Raw genomic sequence first — 19811 nt, 5'->3', positions numbered from 1 at the left:
AACCCATTAATGGGATTTGAATCCACAGGCCTTAAACCATTAAAGGGCTAAACATAGAACATTTATTATAAAGGATATCTACACCTGAAGAGTCCCAGTAAGGACAACACTGGTTGTGAAGTGCCTTCTATTAATCAGTAACTAACAACATCTACAACTATATAACCCCCCCCCCCTTTTTAGGAGAGATCTTGAGACTTCTAGCACAAGGCCAGACCAATAAAAATTACAAAGCTCTCTACTATGGGAACGTATAGAAAAATGCATATTTTCTACTTATCATCACATTAATACTTTATACATTTATTCATAAGCCACATTAAACAACCAAGGGGACAGCACATATTCTCGTTTTACTCACTACTCAATAGCAGATCCTACACCAAACAGAGACTTGGGCTAGATGGCCTCTGAAGTCGTTTTCCAATTCTATGCTTCTTTGATTCAATACAGAACTATTTACTAAGCATTTCGTTCATTCTCACATGTGCACCATTCATTGTTGCAATGTGCTTTACTCACATTACATACCTCTCTTTAGCAATCAACCAATCTGACACATTATGTAGTTTGACTATGGTATTACATATGACAGGCTTGTAAGATATAAACATCTAAACATTTGTTCAACTGAAATGGCATGGAAGTACCAGTAAGCTCCATATTTGTGCAAAATATTCCAAGCCTATTCACTTTATCATATGCTCTGTACCAGTGGTTCTTAAATTATTTGACCCAATTACACCTTTTCTTGGTCTCAAATAATGTCATTACTCTGATCAAAAAACCCGGACTCTGTTGTTTTACACAAGCGTTTCAACAGTAGCGGTGCCAAACTAGATCCTTAACTCACAAACAAGGAATTACAAATTCCTCCCGCAATATGCCCAAATTACCCCCTTGGTGATAGTTACCCCCTTAACAACTACTATTCTGTATCAACAAACACATTGCAAGTTTTGTTTCTCACACTGACTTTCTCAGTGATCAGCTGAAGGGCAAAAATTTGGATTGCACTCCTTCTGGTCAGCATAATGCATTTCCAAATTTTTGATCACTGTCATCTCTTGTACCCTGTCAATCAAAATTCTACCGAAAACCTTAACATATTCTACAAACTAATCTGCCTATAATTTTGCATTCAATCTTGCTATCTGTTGTTTCCTATAGGGGAACAATAATGGCATTCTTCCAATTAGCAGGCAGTTTTCACAAAGACAGTAAACAAATCATGCAGACATTTCATAAGCAAATCACACCCATATTTTAACACATGAATTGTCATATGGGGCAACACTGTCCCCAAGAGAATGAAATTTGGTTCTTGGGAGGGCCAAAAAAAAATCTTAGATATTACAATGGTTTGTGGCCCTCAAAGCTCAACACTACCCACAAAATCTTATTCCTTAGTATTTAGTTTATCTTGTCGGGTTTTCTTGGGTATCACACAAGCAGCATTAAGTTCATGGAAGATACACAAAATGTATGTAAGATCAGTTCTACAAAACTATGGCAAATAGATGGCTGGGATTGGAGGACTTTTGATCGACTGGTCAATCTCAAAGTCATATCATGAGAAGTAGCCTTCCTGTGTCTATTGGCTACCACTGGCTGCCTTGTGGTTGATATTTACTGTAGTCTGAAATGGCAAAAGTACATTTTGTTTTCCAACATTTTATATTGTCGAAAGTGGTTTTAATTCAGTAAATAATATATTAACGAAAGAGAACTGATAAATGTTCAAGAGGAAACGTTAGAATTAAACATCACACCAAACACTGAACTTTTAGTTTAAAAACATCAGGCTCATGGATCCCATTCAATTGTTCTTGGGTATGTTACTTTCTTTTTTAAAGTAGTTACGTAAACATTATTTTCTCATATCAGGCAACAGTTAAAAGTTAAGTTCACTAAAAATAATTTTTATGAAATTAATTTAATTTTTCCCATTGTTTTACATTTGCTGGAAAAATAAGTTTTTAATGATTTTTTAAAGATTTGATTACAAGTAAAAGCAATACATTGCTACCATGTTTTTATATAAATTACTAATCTGCATATATATGATAAATAGCAATTTATATAAGTAAATAAACTCTGTTAAAAGTTACTCAACAAATACTGTTATAAAGTTAAATGTTAATAGCTTTTTAATTTTTAATTTAACTTTTAACTTAAAAAAATTATTTAATCATTCTTAACCCTGCACTGAATAAACACCCGAACAAAACTTACTCTTTACATGTATAAAGCACAGATACACACAGAGTACAATAATGAAAAAAAGGTTGAGAAACACCATTTTAACATTTCTCCAATTACTTCATCTACACCTATACTCTTAAAATTATAGCCTTCTCACAGCATTACTTCCTTTCCAACATTTTTTTCTTGGAGATTATTATTTATAGCACTCACTTTAATTCCACTCTTCAACTTGGCATTATTATTCTACAAACCTATAAAATCTGCATTTTCTTGAACTCCTTTAATTATTCCTTGCTCTCTTTGACTACATTCTTTGCAACTTTCTCTTTCTCTCTATACTCATGGTATCCACCTACATTTTTTGCAGCAATCATTCTTATTGTAACATTAACTTTTTCACTCTATTCCCTGTTTCCACACACACATATCCTTACATTCACTTTCCATTCACTCTCTTAGGAAACCAATCTTTATTCAAAAACTTTTTCACACAAGACTCAAACTTTCCCTTTCTACAGCCATCCTACTGTCACTTTAGTTTTTAATAATTTTTTTCTTCAGCGAGCACTTTTCCCCAAATATTAACTCCTGACACTATTTTAAAAAAACGGTTTGTCTCATATTTAGAACCTCTTACCACTCCTATATCATTCACTAATTCTCTCAATATTTGACCATAAAAATTAAATAAATAAAAATAAATAATCACATTTATAGTTTTAGATCTAGATTTATTCCTTTGCCATTTGTTCACAGACTTTTGTTAAACCATGTATTTGAAACAAACTTCCCCTTTTCTATGCAGCTACTCACCAGTCACCACTCTCAATTTAATTTTTTTTGTTCTGACTCACTGATTTGTGTCATTTAGCAAAGTAATTTCCCCCTGGATTGCATTAATTCAGAATGCTGCACAATTATTCCTCAAACTCATATCTAGTTCTTTTATTATCATGTTCACCAGATCTAACATGCAGCAATCACCAACCTAGGATTTCCTATTTTTATAGGCACCTACAGCCTTGATGACCACAATTCTAACACACATTTTAGTGCTTTCATTCATAATTAAAACAGTATGGAAGCCAGTCAGGTCTAGTGGTTAAGGTGCTGCGCTAGAAACCAGGAGACTGAGAGTTCTAGTCCTGCCTTAGGCATGAAAGTCGGCTGGGTGACCTTGGGCCAGTCTCTCTCAGCCCTACTCACCTCACAGGGTTGCTGTTGTGGGGAAAATAGGAGGAGGAAGGAGTATTAGGTGTGTTCATTGCCTTGAGTTATTTATAAAAATAATAAAGGTGGGATAAAAATAAATAAAACTAATAAAAATAAGTATTTTCACTTTCCTGTACATATTCATTGACTCTGCTCAAAATCAGATCACCTTCAGATTACATCCTTTCTTTCAGCCTTGGAAAGGGGGCTTTACGGCCCGTAAAGCACTTCCGGCTGTCGTGAAATGTTGTGCCAATCCCCCGCGGTCACATGACCGCATTTCAGTCACTCAGCAACCGGCTCACACGTACAACTGGTTGCCAAGTACCCTGTAATCATGTGATCACCATTTGCAATCTTCTCTGCTAGCTTCCCCAGAAAGTCAACGGGTAAGCTGGCAGGGAAGGTTGCAAGCAGAGGGGACAGAAGGGAGGGGAAACCCTTTGTGGAGCCACAGTAAAGAAGCTCAAATCCTGAACATTTCTGCTTTATTCCTCCAGCCCCAACAAGGATTTCCCCTTAATGCACAGAGGGGAGGGGAAACCCTTCAGCAGGCAGCTTTTTTGTTCTGTCTGCTTAACAACCCGGGAGATCACTTAACGACCACAACTGGGAGCGCTGGGATTGCAGTCATTGAGCCAAGTAGTCACATGGGCGTCTTGCTCAACAACCAATTTGCACAACAACCGAGATTCCAGTCCCAACTGTGGTCGTTAATCAAGGACTACCTGTATACAGAATTCCAATACTGTAACACTAATTTCTCAACTTTAACATTCATGCTATTGTTATGCTTAAACCACATTAAGTATGCTTTGTGTTTGGGAAAAAGAAAAATAGATAAAGCGTTTTCTAGAAACGGTTCTCACTGCTCATCATATACTAATGCATAGCACAACAAATTTCAAAAGATATCACTGCCCCAACTTTTAATTAAAATCAGAAGCAATGCCAGAAATATGAAGGAAAATAAGCAAGAATTGTGAGGGAAGCAGGAAGAAAATGAGCTGTCATCTACAATGGCCACTAATGTGTTACTTGAACAAGTGCAAAGAGAATACTGGAAATCACACAGAAACTTTACTAATCAATGTATTTTAATCTGATATATAATTGTTTTTCTGCACTTTTACTGATGAAATTCAAGTTACAATTTGACATATATTTTCACAGATTTATTGCTGTGCCAGCCTTCATAAATAAATAAAATAAGGATGTTTAGGTAACTTTGAAACAAAACTTTTAGTTTAAGTTACTATATTAGAAACAGATACAACTTTAGCAACAGTCCCACAATTATAAAATATCTGATAAAGACCAAAAAAATGCTATCTGAATCTCTTTTACTAATCAAAAAAGCAAAGGCTTTTAATGTGCTGCTTGCTCCCTCTAGTGGCAGTCTCTAATAAACTGAATTTAATTCTTCCAAAGCTAAACTTAAAACTGGGTTTAACAAAAATGCAACTAAAAAGAAATCAATATTGTTCTTCACGAAATAATTGTAGTAATTTGCTGTACAGAAATGACCATTCTGTTTTATAATCATTTGTTATTCTTTTAACAGAATAGCCTTATTGATAACTGTTAGTTTCATTGCAATAATGTTTACAACATTATTGAATTACAGTGTGGTATTTTTACGTTATTGTAACACTAAACCATATATCTTTACAATAGTCTGCAATTATAACTTACTATAAAATTTCAGTTTCAGTAACTCTAAATTAGCAAACCCAACAGACATATCCACCTTATCCCTGAATCACTCTAAACTAATTTTCACATTCACAAATTTAACATTTTTCTCATCCAAATTTATCTTACTTTATACACCATGCATTCTGAACCTTCTTAAAAACTCAAGAGTTAAAAATGTGTAAAAATGGGCAGCTAAAATAGTGAGACTAGACCAACTACCCTGTACGAAAAAATGTTAATATTTGCAGCTTTCTATTTTATGGGAGGGGGGACATTGTATAAGACTATCCATAGTGTAAAAAAGATAGGATGAACTTTGTCTCTTAATTTTATAATATCAGAAGCTTCTGTATGATGGGAGTTACAGGACACAAAAGCTAGGTTCAGCCATAATAGAGTCTGTCTGACTTTGGCTAACGTGCTTGTGTATTTTCTTTTATATCACCAAACTCACATGCTGTAAATTTAGCCAATTGTAGTTTGTTCAACATATCTGGATTAAGCAAAGCATATTAAAAATAGTGCATGTACTCAATCAGGATATCCTTTAGTAAGCTCAGTTAAAATTATTCAATTTGTTGAACAGTACAGTGATGGCTACCAAATTGGATGGCTTTAAAAATGAGTGAGACAAAATCAAAATATGATTGAATGACTATTAGTCATGATGACTGTTACTTTCAGGATCAAAAGCTGTATGTCTTTCAGTGCCAGTTGCTGGGGACATGAGTGGAGAATGAGCGCTGACATGCTGAGGTGCGCCTGGCCTTTCATGAGGCAGCTGCTGACCGCACAAGGCCTTCTTCCTGAGGCCGTGTGTGATGTGGACAAGGTACAATCACGTGCAGCCTTCTCATGAGACTCTGAAGCCTTCCGAAGTCTCGTGAAAAGGCCACACACAATTCAGACAAGGCTGCACGCAGCCTCAGGAAGAAGATCTGGTGCAGACAGTAGCTGCCTCATGAAGGGCCAGGCTGGGCACACCTCGTCAGCAGCAGGAGGAAGATGGTAAGGGTCAGCTGGGGACAGCAGGGCAAGGTGGTGGAGTGCAGGGTGACCAAAAGGGCAGAGGTGGGGGGAGTTGAAGAGGAGGCAGGCCCTTATCTTACTAAGGCTTGGGGCTAGGAGGGACCAAGCCAGGAATGGCTTGGATCGGGGTGGGTCCACGCATAAGGACCTGGTGGGATTCGGTTAATGACAGCAATCAGGAGTGGCAGGATTGCTGCCGCTAAGCAATGCGATCACATGACATCGCGCTTTACGACTGCATTAACAATGGAAATTCCAGTCCCAATTACTGTGGTTAACTGAGAACTGGATACACATATTTTACAAGTAAGAATACAGAAACTGGGAAAGAATTACCTACTTTTTATTTGCAAGTTCTTGCCATTGTGAAACTACTGCGAGTCACAAATATTTACCAATCTAAAAAAAAAGAATAAGCCAGGATGAAACACTTGTTTTGGAATTTTGCTTTCCATGAACTATAATTTAGCCACAGCTATACTATGCTATACATTACAGTACCAGAAACTGATGACTTTGTGATTAAAAATGGTAGCATTTCTCAGTTGAGCCTAAAGGTGGTGAGAAGAGGCTAATGAGTTCCATGTTTGCTGCAGACTGTTCTCACAGCAGTAAATATTTTCCCACTGAGCCTGAACTAGGGTCGGCCTTTTTTTTAACCCTCACATCCTTATGGACATGAGTCATCAATGTGAATCATAAGCTTCAGCCATCGAAACAGCACACTGTATATTTAATTTGGTTTTGGATCAAAACTTATTATTACCAACATTACCCCAAGCATGCTCACACATATTACAAGCTTTCTAGATCTAAAAATACAAGCTACCATTTGTATGGTTTTAGCAGATATAAACAAAACAAGCCTCTAACAATATTAATGGCAAAACTAATTTTTTTGCATATGTTGTATTAATCCTTGGCAATAAATAAAATGTTCAAGAAAAGTTCATTCCTACAGAAATACTTGACTCAGTATTTCAAGATGTATCAGGAACCAATGAAGTATGCAACAAGATGAAATACTTTTTACGTATTTATTGTCAATTGCCAAAAGATGAGTTTCACCGTATTTGTTAAATGCATTTATCGTGGTAGCCATACGGAAATACAAATCTAACATTCTAAGCGTAAGACTTGTTTTTCTTGCAGGAATACAATACTAAAGTTGATCCAAGAAAACCAACTGAGGTCCCCATATTTGGATCCTGTTTTCAGACATGTCATCTGGGCATTTGTTGTAGTTGTTAGAAATATTGCATTAAATAGTAATGGAACGGTATTCCAGTTCATGATTAAATATATCACTTTCAACAGTAAACTAGTAAACATGCATCACCTTGATATTACTACCTATACTTAGTGCTTTTGAACATTTTATTGAGATATGTAATTTTATTAAAAATTCTCCAGTTTTTGATAAATAAATGTAATATAAAACAGTAACTTTAATGAATGAAGTGTTTTAAAATATTACAATACATGTGACAGACAACAGCTCTTGTTTGTAAATAATCAGATATTTACTGTCCTGACTCCCAGGAAACACTCTGAGACAGGGAACTGGTCTCTAATGTTTTATTGCGAATACATAACAGTACTCCTAACAAACTGAACAAACGTGGGAAAACCCAGCCATATAAACCCCGCAGGTTAGGGCGGTCCCAATCTGTGCCTCTTGGAATGGCTCACCAATTCCTCAGTGCTACGCATGCGCTTAACAGTCTGGAAGGGAGCCCCCTGCTCGCCATCCTTACTCATGACATTTACCAAATACTGAAAAATGTTGATTTATAGTATCTAGGATCAACTCACAATTCAGAATACTTTACATTATGCTTTTAGAACACTTTTGGAAATGCCAGTGTATTTTTGCTTTTATCTGAGAATGTAGGAGACACATATCAATAGGCACTGGGCATTTCCTGAACTAAAGTAGCAGAAATATTAACCATTCAAGTAAGCCTTAATTTACGTTGACACCCTAAGAAAACATACTGTCATTCAGACTAGATACATGATTCTCTATGTTGCTTATTAACTCTTTCAATTATTATTTTTTACTTATTTTAAACATTCAATTCCTTTGGATTTTTTAACATTCAACATTTTTCCAATTTTTTATGCACAAAAAGTAGGAAATTTTGTATAACCAAATAGCATTATTCACAGAGAATTACATGCAACCTCCAAAGGATCCTGGAGACTGTAGAAGTACAAAACAGTATTTATGGAAGAAAAACTCTTTGAGGAAATAAAATTAAAAACATCTCTATGGGGGAACTCAGAAGGTGCAGAATATTAAACAAATGCACATTTATGTATATGTGAATATGTGTGCTAGGAGGCAAACAATTAGATGGAAGAATAACTCAAATGTTCTAGACATTTTTGGTTGGCTAGCTAGCCTGAACAGAAGCATGTGACAGTATGCTGAAGTGACATTTGTTCTGTTTTATTTTTGTACCTGCTTGAGATCCACTCATTAAATTTCCCTTCAATTACTATACTATTTTTTTTCATGATTTGTGCGCATAAGCTTTGAGCAGTGTGACTCGTCTCATTTCATGTCAGAAATGCAGGAAACAGAAAGGGGGAAAGTATTAATTAAAATTTTAAAAAGTTAAAAACATTTAATAAAAACATAAAATTTCTATAACTCTAGCCCAATGCCAGGCCACACTGATGGCAGAGGTGTTTCTGACCAATAAGTCACTCTGTGTGCATGTTGGTCCCAAAGGGCACTTTAAAAGATGGGTAGTTGTTTGAATATTGCCACATTCGCAGCAAATATAACAAGCAGTGTGACTTGTTATATAAAATTAAACGGCTTAGGAAATGCAACTACATCAACCTCAAGGTTAAAAACATACCAAAGGTATAGAAGGCTTATTAAAAAATTCTGAGATTGGCAATGGACATATAAACAAAAGTTGTCATATGAGTTAAAGCAAACATATTTAAATATATGCTGAGTGTCAGAAATCTTACTTAGCTATTGTTCTGTTCATAAGCAACGTTTTTTTTACCATGATACCAAACAATTTCAAGTAACACAATCTAAATATAAGATTCAAAAGTTTTACAAATTCTACATGTCTTAGTATAGAATTCAAATCATGAATAAAACTGAAGTCTCAGTCTATATGTAAAATATATACTTATTTCTGCTCTTTAGTTTTTAGTGAATGTTATGTCTGAACCAAAGAACTGCTTGAACACTGTGCTTTCTAAATACATCAGCTAGCCAGAAAAACAAATAGTGTACTATATCTGGGTTTATTTAATGTAGGATTATAGTCATCTGCACATGTAAAACAATTCGCTAATTATTTCCTTAAGTAACACAGTATTCAACAAACCAATTTAAATACAGTATTAATAGAAAACATTTATTCTCCAACTTTTACATTAGGCAAAATCAAAACTACTGAATGTAAGCACAAAAACAAAGATGGAAGATCACAGAAAACTTGATTAGCAATGATTCAACAACAAACCTTTCTAGTTATGAATAACTGATTAGTGGTTTACTCTAGGAAGAGAAGAGCAAAAACAATGAAAATATTTTATTTACTGATTTTAACTATTCCTCATTTTAATAGGGACAACACACTGGACACATTAAGGTAACTGGAGTGTAGTAGAGTAGTTAACGTTTTAATTTTAAATTTGAGAAACCACATACTTAATTAACCATTGTGGCACTCTAACATATCTCACAAAATTATTCATAAGATTAACACACTGCTGAGCTTCTTGGAATGGGATACTAATAAGAGGTTTCCATGTTGGGAAATAAAAGATTGGTTTCAAGACAACAATTCTGCTTACTCTCTGTCTGTTCTTCAGTATTCAACAGCTGTGCCAAGCCTGCACTTTTCTTATGTATCTGAAAATGTTTCTACAGTGGTGTTCTGGGGGTGAAAGGTGGGGGAGGTGGTCCACCACAGGTACAGGCAATAAGGGGGATGCTGCTGAAGACACAAGGAGGCTAGTGGCAGGTATGGAGTCAGGTTGCTGCTGCCTGTGTACTGATCAGCTATTTGGCATCAGCGCATCAGCAACAGAGGAAAAAATGTGTGCCTTCAAGTCAGTTTTGACTCCTGGTGACTCCCCACTGCAGTTTTCTTGCAGCATTTTTTCAGAAGTGGTTTGCCAGTTCCTTCTTCCTAGGACTGAGAGAAGTGACTGGCTCAAGATCACCCAGCTGGCTTTGTGGTTAAGGCAGGACTAGAACTCACAGTCTAGAAGACTGTGTTTCTAGTCTTGATGTCTTAACTACTACACCAAGCTGGCTCTCAACACTGAAGGAGGGGGATGTTAAAAAATCTGCTCTGGGTGTCAAATATGCTAGGTACTCCACTGTGTCTCTGACTGTATTATTCCTCCCACAAGACAGATTTGCTGCCTGAGATTTCCTCATTGTACTCTTTTTGAGCTTTACATAACATAGAACCTTGGTCTTTTCTTCCCAAAACTAAGGCCCTAAGCACTATATATACCCCCCCTCCAATATTTCTGTATGCCAATAAGGGGTAATAAGCAAATTCTTCCTCATACTTCTCAGCAATCACTACTACTTTCCCTCTCATGTGGAAGGAGTATCTTTTCTTCTGATTGTTTTAAAATTTTAGTTTTCAGCTCACCAGGATGCCAAACAGTAAACACATCTCCCCTTCTTTCTCTATCACTAGAGAAAAGCTAGAATAATTTCCAATGCAGTCAGAACATTTTTTTTCAAAAGTTTCAAGAATATACCAGAAAACAGTCCATTTGTTGTCAGTGTTGGCCTCTAACGAAAAAGAAATTAACTTTCTCATAACATGTACATAGGATTAAAAAGAAAACAACAGCTGTGGAGTTGGTCCTGATTACCAGTTTGGAAGCTAATGTAGCATTGTATTAGTAGAAAATTATAAAGGATTTTTCAGCCCATTTTGCTTAAAAGTTTAAAATACTTTTTATTTTAAAAATGTTTTTTAAATTATTTTAAAAACCTCTACCAGGACTGAAATGTAGAGCAGTGGTACAGCATGCATTGGTATCTAGAATATATTAGCACAAAACAGAACAAAAGCATGTGCATATGAACCAAAAATGCCTGTAAATCTTTATATTTGAATTGTCACTTGAGAAGCAGGAATACATAGCCCAAAATAATGTTTAGGTTTGGTTGTTTTTTTAAACCAACTGGCAAACCACTTTTTTTTTAACCATTTGGCATCTCTTCCAGCATAAAAACAAAATCTAGCACCATCTAAATCAATAGTGCAGAAATTGTGGCTTAGACTAGTACCCAGCCATAATGTGTTCATCACCAATCTTTCCAATTGACAATTGGAGCAGACAATTTGTTTAACAGAGTGAGAGTCAGAACATATACCACAGGCTCAGCCCGTAAGATATCTAGACTGTGTTTATGAACACTACATATAATAATGTATAGGCTTGGACTTCTGCATACCTCTAACAATCAAGTTAACAAGGCATGCAAATATCTGAAAAAAAGATCTGAACACAAACCAATGCCTGCATTATTAAAGATGGATAAAATTAATAATTAAATTTTTCATGAAACTTGACCAAATCATCTAGAGTACAGACCAAAGCAAGATTTGGATCCACAGGGAAAAAAACCAACAGTAGATTTGAAAGATAAATATAACATCAATGCTAACACAGGATATTCTCACTAACTGGCTGTACTGTAACATCACAACCATCCAAATGCAGTTTGTTCAGTTCTGACTTAGCGTATTCTGTGATCCCTGTGATCATGGTGTATAATATGTACAAAAATAGCCAAAATGCGCCTTAGAAACAACTTTTAAGGCAAACTATAACTTAGTACAATGTGTGAACCTCTCCCAAAAGTAGTGCTGCTAATACAAAAAATAAGTATCACTCAAGCAGACAAGGCTTGGACTGCCAAGATGGGATATAAATCTAATAACAACAACTTCTCAAGTGGCCACAGCATGAATAAAATAAGATCTCTTAATTTTTCCACTATCACAGGAGATATTTATCTTAACTTTTTAAACATAGGTCATTCCCAATATTGTTAGAGAATGGGTAGAAGTTAAAGCGAAAACCCAAGTCTGCTGAACTGCAAGTAAAATATTGGATTAAAAAAAACTATTATACCAAAAATTAATCTGGTTCTTGTGACATACAATTGTTTTTCTTGACTTAAAGATATTAATATATTTGAGATTCAGTTTAAATATTTCAGAAGAAAATCTGTAGTTTTTTATCAATCAAATATATCCCTATAGATATCATACAAACAAATCATGTAAACTGAAGCAAAGGAAAATTCATACCTCTTGTTCCTAAATTATTGCAAGTTATAACATTAGTAATGAGCATAAGAGACTACATCTCTAGACATATATGATTCTATAGCAGTTAAGAAAGGTGTTATAGATGTCAAATGCAGGCAAAGAAAGCCCATGGTAAAGGAAGAGAGAGTAATAATATTTTGTTCTAACCTATGCACATCAATAGCACCACTGTTCCCCTTGCACTGATAAAACAGTGCAACCAAAATGCAGACATTTATTTCAAAATCTAGGTGCAAGCTCCTGTAGAACATAGACTAGACAGTATGAAGCCATCTACTATTATTCATACAACTATGGATCACAATGTAAAGTATTTGCACAAAAGTGCAAACAGAACACCAGATCATAAAGCATAGTTCAGGAGCTTTTATCTGCTGCCATTTGCTGTAAAAGAAATAATATAAAAAGCAGCATACTTAGCATGAGTTGAAATGTTATAGTAGAACAAACTGTATAGAATATGTAACGATGTGATTAATATTGTTAAAGAACTTACAAATACAACTTTTGTTTATCATTTCAGATCTGCATGAAGTGGTAGGTAACTGCTTAATAAACAGTTACCTATTATTTCATGTAAATTCTGAAATTATGAAGAATTCTTTCCCCCAAACAATGCAATTTATTCAAGTGCAGAGAGTGGAAAAAGGAAAAGTATTTCTGGGCTCAGTGGTGTTCCCCTTACTAAAAGAACCATTTATTTCAAACAGTGATATTATTGCTGTAATCCATAGTTAATATAGTTAATATATGACGTCATTAAGGAACTTACTTCCAGCTAGTGGTGTTTTGGATCCACGTCTCAATTAGGCTGAGTCCCACTGGTCTCAACTAGAGAAACGGTAATTGTAAAAACTGAATACACATACACAACTGCAATAATAGAACAAAACAGATACATATGAAAAATCAAATTGATGTACAGTAAATATCTGAGACATGCTATTTTTATAAAGACACAAAAATTTTTAAAAATACTAAAGCTACATGGATTCCAGAGTTTCACATCTCAACATATGTCATATGAACTAATCATATGAATTTGACAAGCACTCCAAAGAAATAAAAACAAATGAGAACAAAACATTCTTTACTATGAAGTTGTATGCTTGAAAATCACATATAAAAAGAAATAATGTTTATGGAGGTGCTTCAAACAGTTAATTATTTCAAGAACAGATTTTAAAATATCACCATCCAACATCTTTCCCATTACCAGTGAAGTGCTTTAAAATTCTGAAATAATTTTAGCTCAATTTAGTGAGTAGAACCCTATTACTTTTTCGAAACAATTCTGAAATCTGCTACATTTTAAAACTTTAAGTGCTAACTCCCAGCTCTCACAAAAAAGAATTGCTATATTCTTGACTATAAATACCATGATAACCACCTGAAACAATTTATTTCCCCAATTATGTTTGGAATAATGGCCTTGTTATATCTCTGGTGTTTTAAAATGAGCATGTAAGGTAATTTACACATTTACCTAAAAGAAACATGACCCTGAATTTAAGATATCCCTTCTCCCCAAATATTAGAACCTCCCCATTTTTGTGTGTGTTCATAAGGTGAATGTAAGAAGATTTTAGCTATTTTAAAGCTAAACTAGTTTTGGAAAAAGTTTTCTTTCAGTTAAATACAGTGTAAGATCCTCATTCCCCCCCCTAGGATCTGTATCTCATCCTTCCTTTTCACACTAGTCAAGTATTACTGTAAAATAACTGTTTTTGTAAAAATGCCTTAAGAAACTTAACTTTATTGGTTCTTTAAAAAATAGCATTATAGCTTCTTCATTAGGCAATATTCAAATACATTGAATTTGAGCAGGATGAAAGTGAACTAATGGCAAAGAGTCATTTGGAGAAGTTTTGTGTGTTTGCTTTCTGACCTATATTTATGAAAGGCATGGGGGAGAAAATCAAGTAAGTCAAAAAAACACTACAGACTTGCTTTCACAGCCCATCCTATACAATACTTATAAGCAACTGCCATTGATTTCAATGGGATATACTTCTAAGCAAGTATACATAGCATTTTAACTTGGAAAAAACACTAATTTTAGATCAATGTGGTTTCCATATTTAAATAGAATACTAGTAATTTCTTTTTATAAATACTTGAATAAATAGGATGGCAACTTATTCCAATTTTTATTAATGTTAATAAATGTATTAAAAGCAATTCATAAATTTCAGTGGTATGCCATTCTTAGCTCCAGATATGACTGAAATATTTTAATATAAGGATGACTGTTTGCACCTGTCCAATTTTCAAATTAATATCCTTTCCATTACATAAAAAAATCAACACCAACACAGTATACCTCAAAAACTTAATAAATTATTAAAGCTGTCATAACCCATTTCCGAATTGTTCATTTTCTGAAAAGGAACAGGCTTTAATATCCCTACAACTCTTACAGTACTGATGAAGTCAATTAAAGGCCTTTCCAGTAACAAAACTCAGCATAATACAAATGGGAAAACAGAAAATCAATTAATACATATATGCTAGCATATACTGCAGTAGGACTAGTTATATCAAAAAAACAAACAAACTGAACAGACATAAAATGTAACTAGGCCATCGCTGACTATGTACTAAATAATGGAAACCACACCCCCTGATTTCACTTTTATATCAACACATACTCCATCCAAACAATCCGTACCAGAATCATAACTTAAAATATGTTGTGCAAAATTAGGATACTGACAGAGCAGCCCAGCACTAGGAAGCTTTTAAAGTTGCTTGAAAAACGTAATTCAAAAATAATTTACCAGTATTATAATCTACCTGTGTACATATTTATTAGAAGTTCACTGAGTTGCATTAGGCTTGAGTTAGCTGTCCTCACATAATTACAGCTATGTCTTTTTCTATTCACATTATCTATTCTGGACTGTGTAGCAAACTTAATATTGGTTTGTTACAGCTACAAACAGGCTGTATAAAAATCAATGGGGGCTTTTCCACCAATTCTTTAAAAGATTAAAATTTCCCCTTAAAAATGTTCAAGTATCTTACAAAAGAACCCTCTGTGCTCAGGAAAGACTGCCAATTAGTCTTAGATACCTATGAGACTGTGAACTTCTCAGTTTAGTCTCTTACAGCATCTTATATGTAGATTTATCAGCCTCATAATATATATTTATCCAGGCAAAATGATTTATTATGAAGATTCTGCCCAATATAAAGTTATAAAACGCTAAATATATTCAAATTAGTAAACTACGCTTTAATTTAAACCTAACGGAGAACAGATACTGATATCTGAAGATAATATAATATAATATCACAGCTTTACTGGAAACAGAGAGTGCAGCCATGACACAGCCCACCTGCACCCATGACAATAATGTTTACAACGAAGACGAAACCGCTGGGCCACAACATCTGAGACCGGATTTAGAAAGAAAAGAGCTTGTGCAGAGCCTTATTTCCTGGCGTGGACTAGGCCCACACGATTCCAATCACTCCACCTCAATAATGGCGTTTGCTATGAAGTGGAACGAGAATCAAAAGGAACTAAACGCCGGGAAGGTCTACCGGGTACTCCTTTTACTCTCTTCTTCGCCAGTTTTCCTGGCTATTTAAGGGGAGGTCAGGCCAGCAGCCGGCCAGCTCTGCAGGTTGTCTCCCCTCCCTCCCCGGGACTGCGGATATGGGGTGTGCGCGCCCCATTCTCCTGCAAGGCCCAGTTCAGGCCGGGCAGAAAGAATGAGGACTGAGTCGTCAGCCATTTTCCCTTCATACTCCACGACACTGACACACGCACGAACAGACATTACTCACTCCAAGATACGCTAACTCACCCACAAACAGATACACAGCGAAGGGCTCCCCCTCCATACTTTATCCCCTTGCTTTCCCACAGAATGATCCTTCCTTCCCCCGACGGAGACCAGTCCCCTTCCCGGTTCGCTTACCCCCACACACGGTCGCCCTTTCCTGCTGCTACTCTTGGTTCTAATGCCGAGGCCCGCTCTGCTCCCGGGCGTCGCTGCCGCTGGCGATGCAGGGAGGAGGAGGCTGCGGCGGGTGTGGCCGAAGAGTTTCTCATCCCAGGCGGCACAAGCCGCCGCTGCAGCAACCAACGGGGCTGCGTCTCATCCCAAGGAAAAGCCGAGTGGCGGTGGCTGCTAAAGAAGCCGGCTTTCCTACGCCAGGTTTTGCAGGAAGCTGTCCCGTGTCGCTTTCCTGACTGAACCTCCTTTCCGGGGGACCTTTTCTTATTTCCTTTCTTTTCTTCTTTTTACTTCTGCGTCACTAGTTTTTCGGCGACCGACACACTGCTGGTGTTGTGTTGCAGGGACCGGGCGGGCTGACGCTCTTTCTCGTCCTGTAGCTCCCGTTAAGCTGAGCTAGGCCTGCGGGCTGTTCCACCTCATCCGGGGAAATCGAATACCTTCAATCCCTGGAGAAGAGGATGGGAATAGGAGATAGGAAGGGGGCATGGACTGGCAAGGCCAGAAACCAGCGAGAAACCAACAAGGCTATCTCTACAAGAGGAAAAAGAAACCGCGCTGCGCCTAAAAGCAAAGTCGCGGCGGCGGCGGTAGCAGACACGGAGCGTCTGAGTCCCGGGCAATATGGCGGCTCTAGGAGGGCTCGGCTCACAGCATATGCAGCGCAGACTCCGATTCAACGCAGCGGCGCCGGCGCCGGCCCCGCCACCCAAACAGCGTTCGCGGCGGCCAGCGTGACCCCCTCCCTTTCCTGAGAATCAGTCAGTCACTCCCACAGCCCCCTTCCGTATCCCGAGGCAGAGCAGAGAGCAGCAGCCGCTCACGCCTTGCTTTATGTGGGGCTAGTGTCGCCGCCGTACTGTGGCAGTGTCTGCTTGGTGTGCCGTGCGTAGCGGGCGGGGGAGGGGCCAAGGCCTGACAGCGTTGGTGGCTGGACTGGACGGCGACGGCGGCCGAGCGGGGACTGAGTTAACAAGGCCGGGCCGCGATCACTGAGGCGGGTGCCTGCCCGGCCGTTTCGTTTCGGTTGAGCTCCGTTTCGGCTCCATTGTGACCCGCGGTGAGAAGAGCCCGGATAATGACGTCACCTTTCGTGTTCTGGAGGGGAGGAGAAGAGAGGGTCGGAATTGATCCTCCCCTTCCTCTCCCCTCCATCCCAGGGGCCAGCCAAAGGCTGACGCGTGGGTGGGGCGGGAACGAGGGCTCGGCTGCCAAGCTGCTGAGGAGAAGAGCAGATGGCATTTGCTTCCAGGGCTTCGCATTGAGAAAACTGGACAGAAAGGCCTTAGCCTATTTTCCCTTGAAGCTTCAGCTCATTGTGTCAGTTTGAGAAGCAGACGTTGTGCATTGTTACTACCATCAGAGGCAATGAGTCTGTACTTACCTCTGCTCTGGATAAAAATCCCGGCAACAGTATTGAAGACAACTAAACAAATGCTACAGAAGAGTTGGTGCCTTTCTTTAGTACTTTGGAAGATTGAGAAGACATCTCGCTGTTTATTTGCTATTGTAGTGGGAAAACTAGACATTTGGTTCAACCTGGCAGAAGTATTACCGTTTTGCTACTGTGTACCCTATCTGTCTGTCTGTCTGTCTGTCTATCTAATATATTTCTATGTGGTTGCTAGGAGCCAATCAATCACTTTGTACCCAGCATGATTTTTTGCATAGATTCTGAAATTTCAAAACAAAATCTGCTATCCATTGGCTGTGATCAGGCAAAACCCTTTAGCTGTCAACCATGGTTTGCAAACCATTATGGCCAACCCAAAACCAGACAATCATGTTAGCTTATACTGTGGTGGGTTTGTTTTGATTGGCATATTTCAGGAACACAACTATTAATGTATGATTCAAAAGGCTCTATGAACAGCCATATTGATTCTCTTCAGTACTAGCATTAGAATGACTAGTACCTATTACATTCCATCATTTTTCTCATTTATTTCATATGGCTATAGTTTCACTTGTTGGCTTCCCGAAATAAAAGACTATGAACTAGCAGAAGCATGGTAACTTAGCAGGCATGCACACACCGAAGGGTTTATAGTCAGTAACTTCACCCCAGTTCCAATTCAAACTATGAGAAAAATAATCATAATTAAAAATCACAAGAACATGCTCTTTTTCAATTGTTTATTTGTTCAGTCGCTTCCGACTCTTCGTGACTTCATGGACCAGCCCACGCCAGAGCTTCCTGTCGGTCGTCAACACCCCCAGCTCCCCCAGGGACGAGTCCGTCACCTCTAGAATATCATCCATCCACCTTGCCCTTGGTTGGCCCCTCTTCCTTTTGCCCTCCACTCTCCCTAGCATCAGCATCTTCTCCAGGATGTCCTGTCTTCTCATTATGTGGCCAAAGTATTTCGGTTTGGCCTTTAATATCATTCCCTCAAGCGAGCAGTCTGGCTTTATTTCCTGGAGGACGGACTGGTTTGATCTTCTTGCAGTCCAAGGCACTCTCAGGATTTTCAACACCACAGTTCCAAAGCATCTATCTTCCTTCTCTCAGCCTTCCTTATGGTCCAGCTCTCGCAGCCATATGTTACTACGGGGAACACCATTGCTTTAACTATGCGGACCTTTGTTGTCAGTGTGATGTCTCTGCTCTTAACTATTTTATCGAGATTTGTCATTGCTCTTCTCCCAAGGATTAAGCGTCTTCTGATTTCCTGACTGCAGTCAGCATCTGCAGTAATCTTCGCACCTAGAAATACAAAGTCTTTCACTGCTTCTACATTTTCTCCCTCTATTTGCCAGTTATCAATCAAGCTGGTTGCCATAATCTTGGTTTTTTTGAGGTTTAGCTGCAAGCCAGCTTTTGCACTTTCTTCTTTCACCTTCATCATAAGGCTCCTCAGTTCCTCTTCGCTTTCAGCCATCAAAGTGGTATCATCTGCATATCTGAGATTGTTAATGTTTCTTCCAGCGATTTTAACTCCAGCCTTGGATTCCTCAAACCCAGCATGTCGCATGATGTGTTCTGCATACAAGTTGAATAGGTAGGGTGAGAGTATACAGCCCTGCCGTACTCCTTTCCCAATCTTAAACCAGTCCGTTGTTCCGTGGTCTGTTCTTACTGTTGCTACTTGGTCGTTATACAGATTCTTCAGGAGGCATACAAGATGACTTGGTATCCCCATACCACTAAGAACTTGCCACAATTTGTTATGGTCCATACAGTCAAAGGCTTTAGAATAGTCAATAAAACAGAAATAGATGTTTTTCTGAAACTCCCTGGCCTTTTCCATTATCCATCGGATATTGGCAATTTGGTCCCTAGTTCCTCTGCCTTTTCTAAACCTAGCTTGTACATCTGGCAATTCTCGCTCCATGAATTACTGAA

General features: G+C 37.8%; 1 protein-coding gene across 3 annotated transcripts in view; it reads right to left on the bottom strand.

Annotated features, from left to right (window-relative positions):
• Nucleotides 1-17197, bottom strand: part of USP9X (ubiquitin specific peptidase 9 X-linked) — a 112590-nt gene extending 95393 nt beyond the window's left edge. Inside the window, exons 1-2 of one of the 3 annotated variants that reach the window (XM_063305242.1) lie at nt 16427-17197; nt 13270-13328 (exon numbers count right to left, since the gene is read on the bottom strand). The gene's annotated coding sequence lies outside the window, so the exon portion shown is untranslated. Of the gene's footprint in view, nt 1-13269; nt 13354-16426 lie in introns of those variants that run through there. The other 2 variants (XM_063305243.1, XM_063305241.1) reach the window with 2 other exon arrangements.
• Nucleotides 17198-19811: the final 2614 nt, after the last annotated feature.

Source organism: Candoia aspera, chromosome 5, assembly GCF_035149785.1.
Source record: "Candoia aspera isolate rCanAsp1 chromosome 5, rCanAsp1.hap2, whole genome shotgun sequence".
Lineage (NCBI taxonomy): Eukaryota > Metazoa > Chordata > Lepidosauria > Squamata > Boidae > Candoia > Candoia aspera.
The sequence above is the reverse complement of the archived record's forward strand: the minus strand, read 5'-3'. Positions and strand labels throughout refer to the sequence as shown.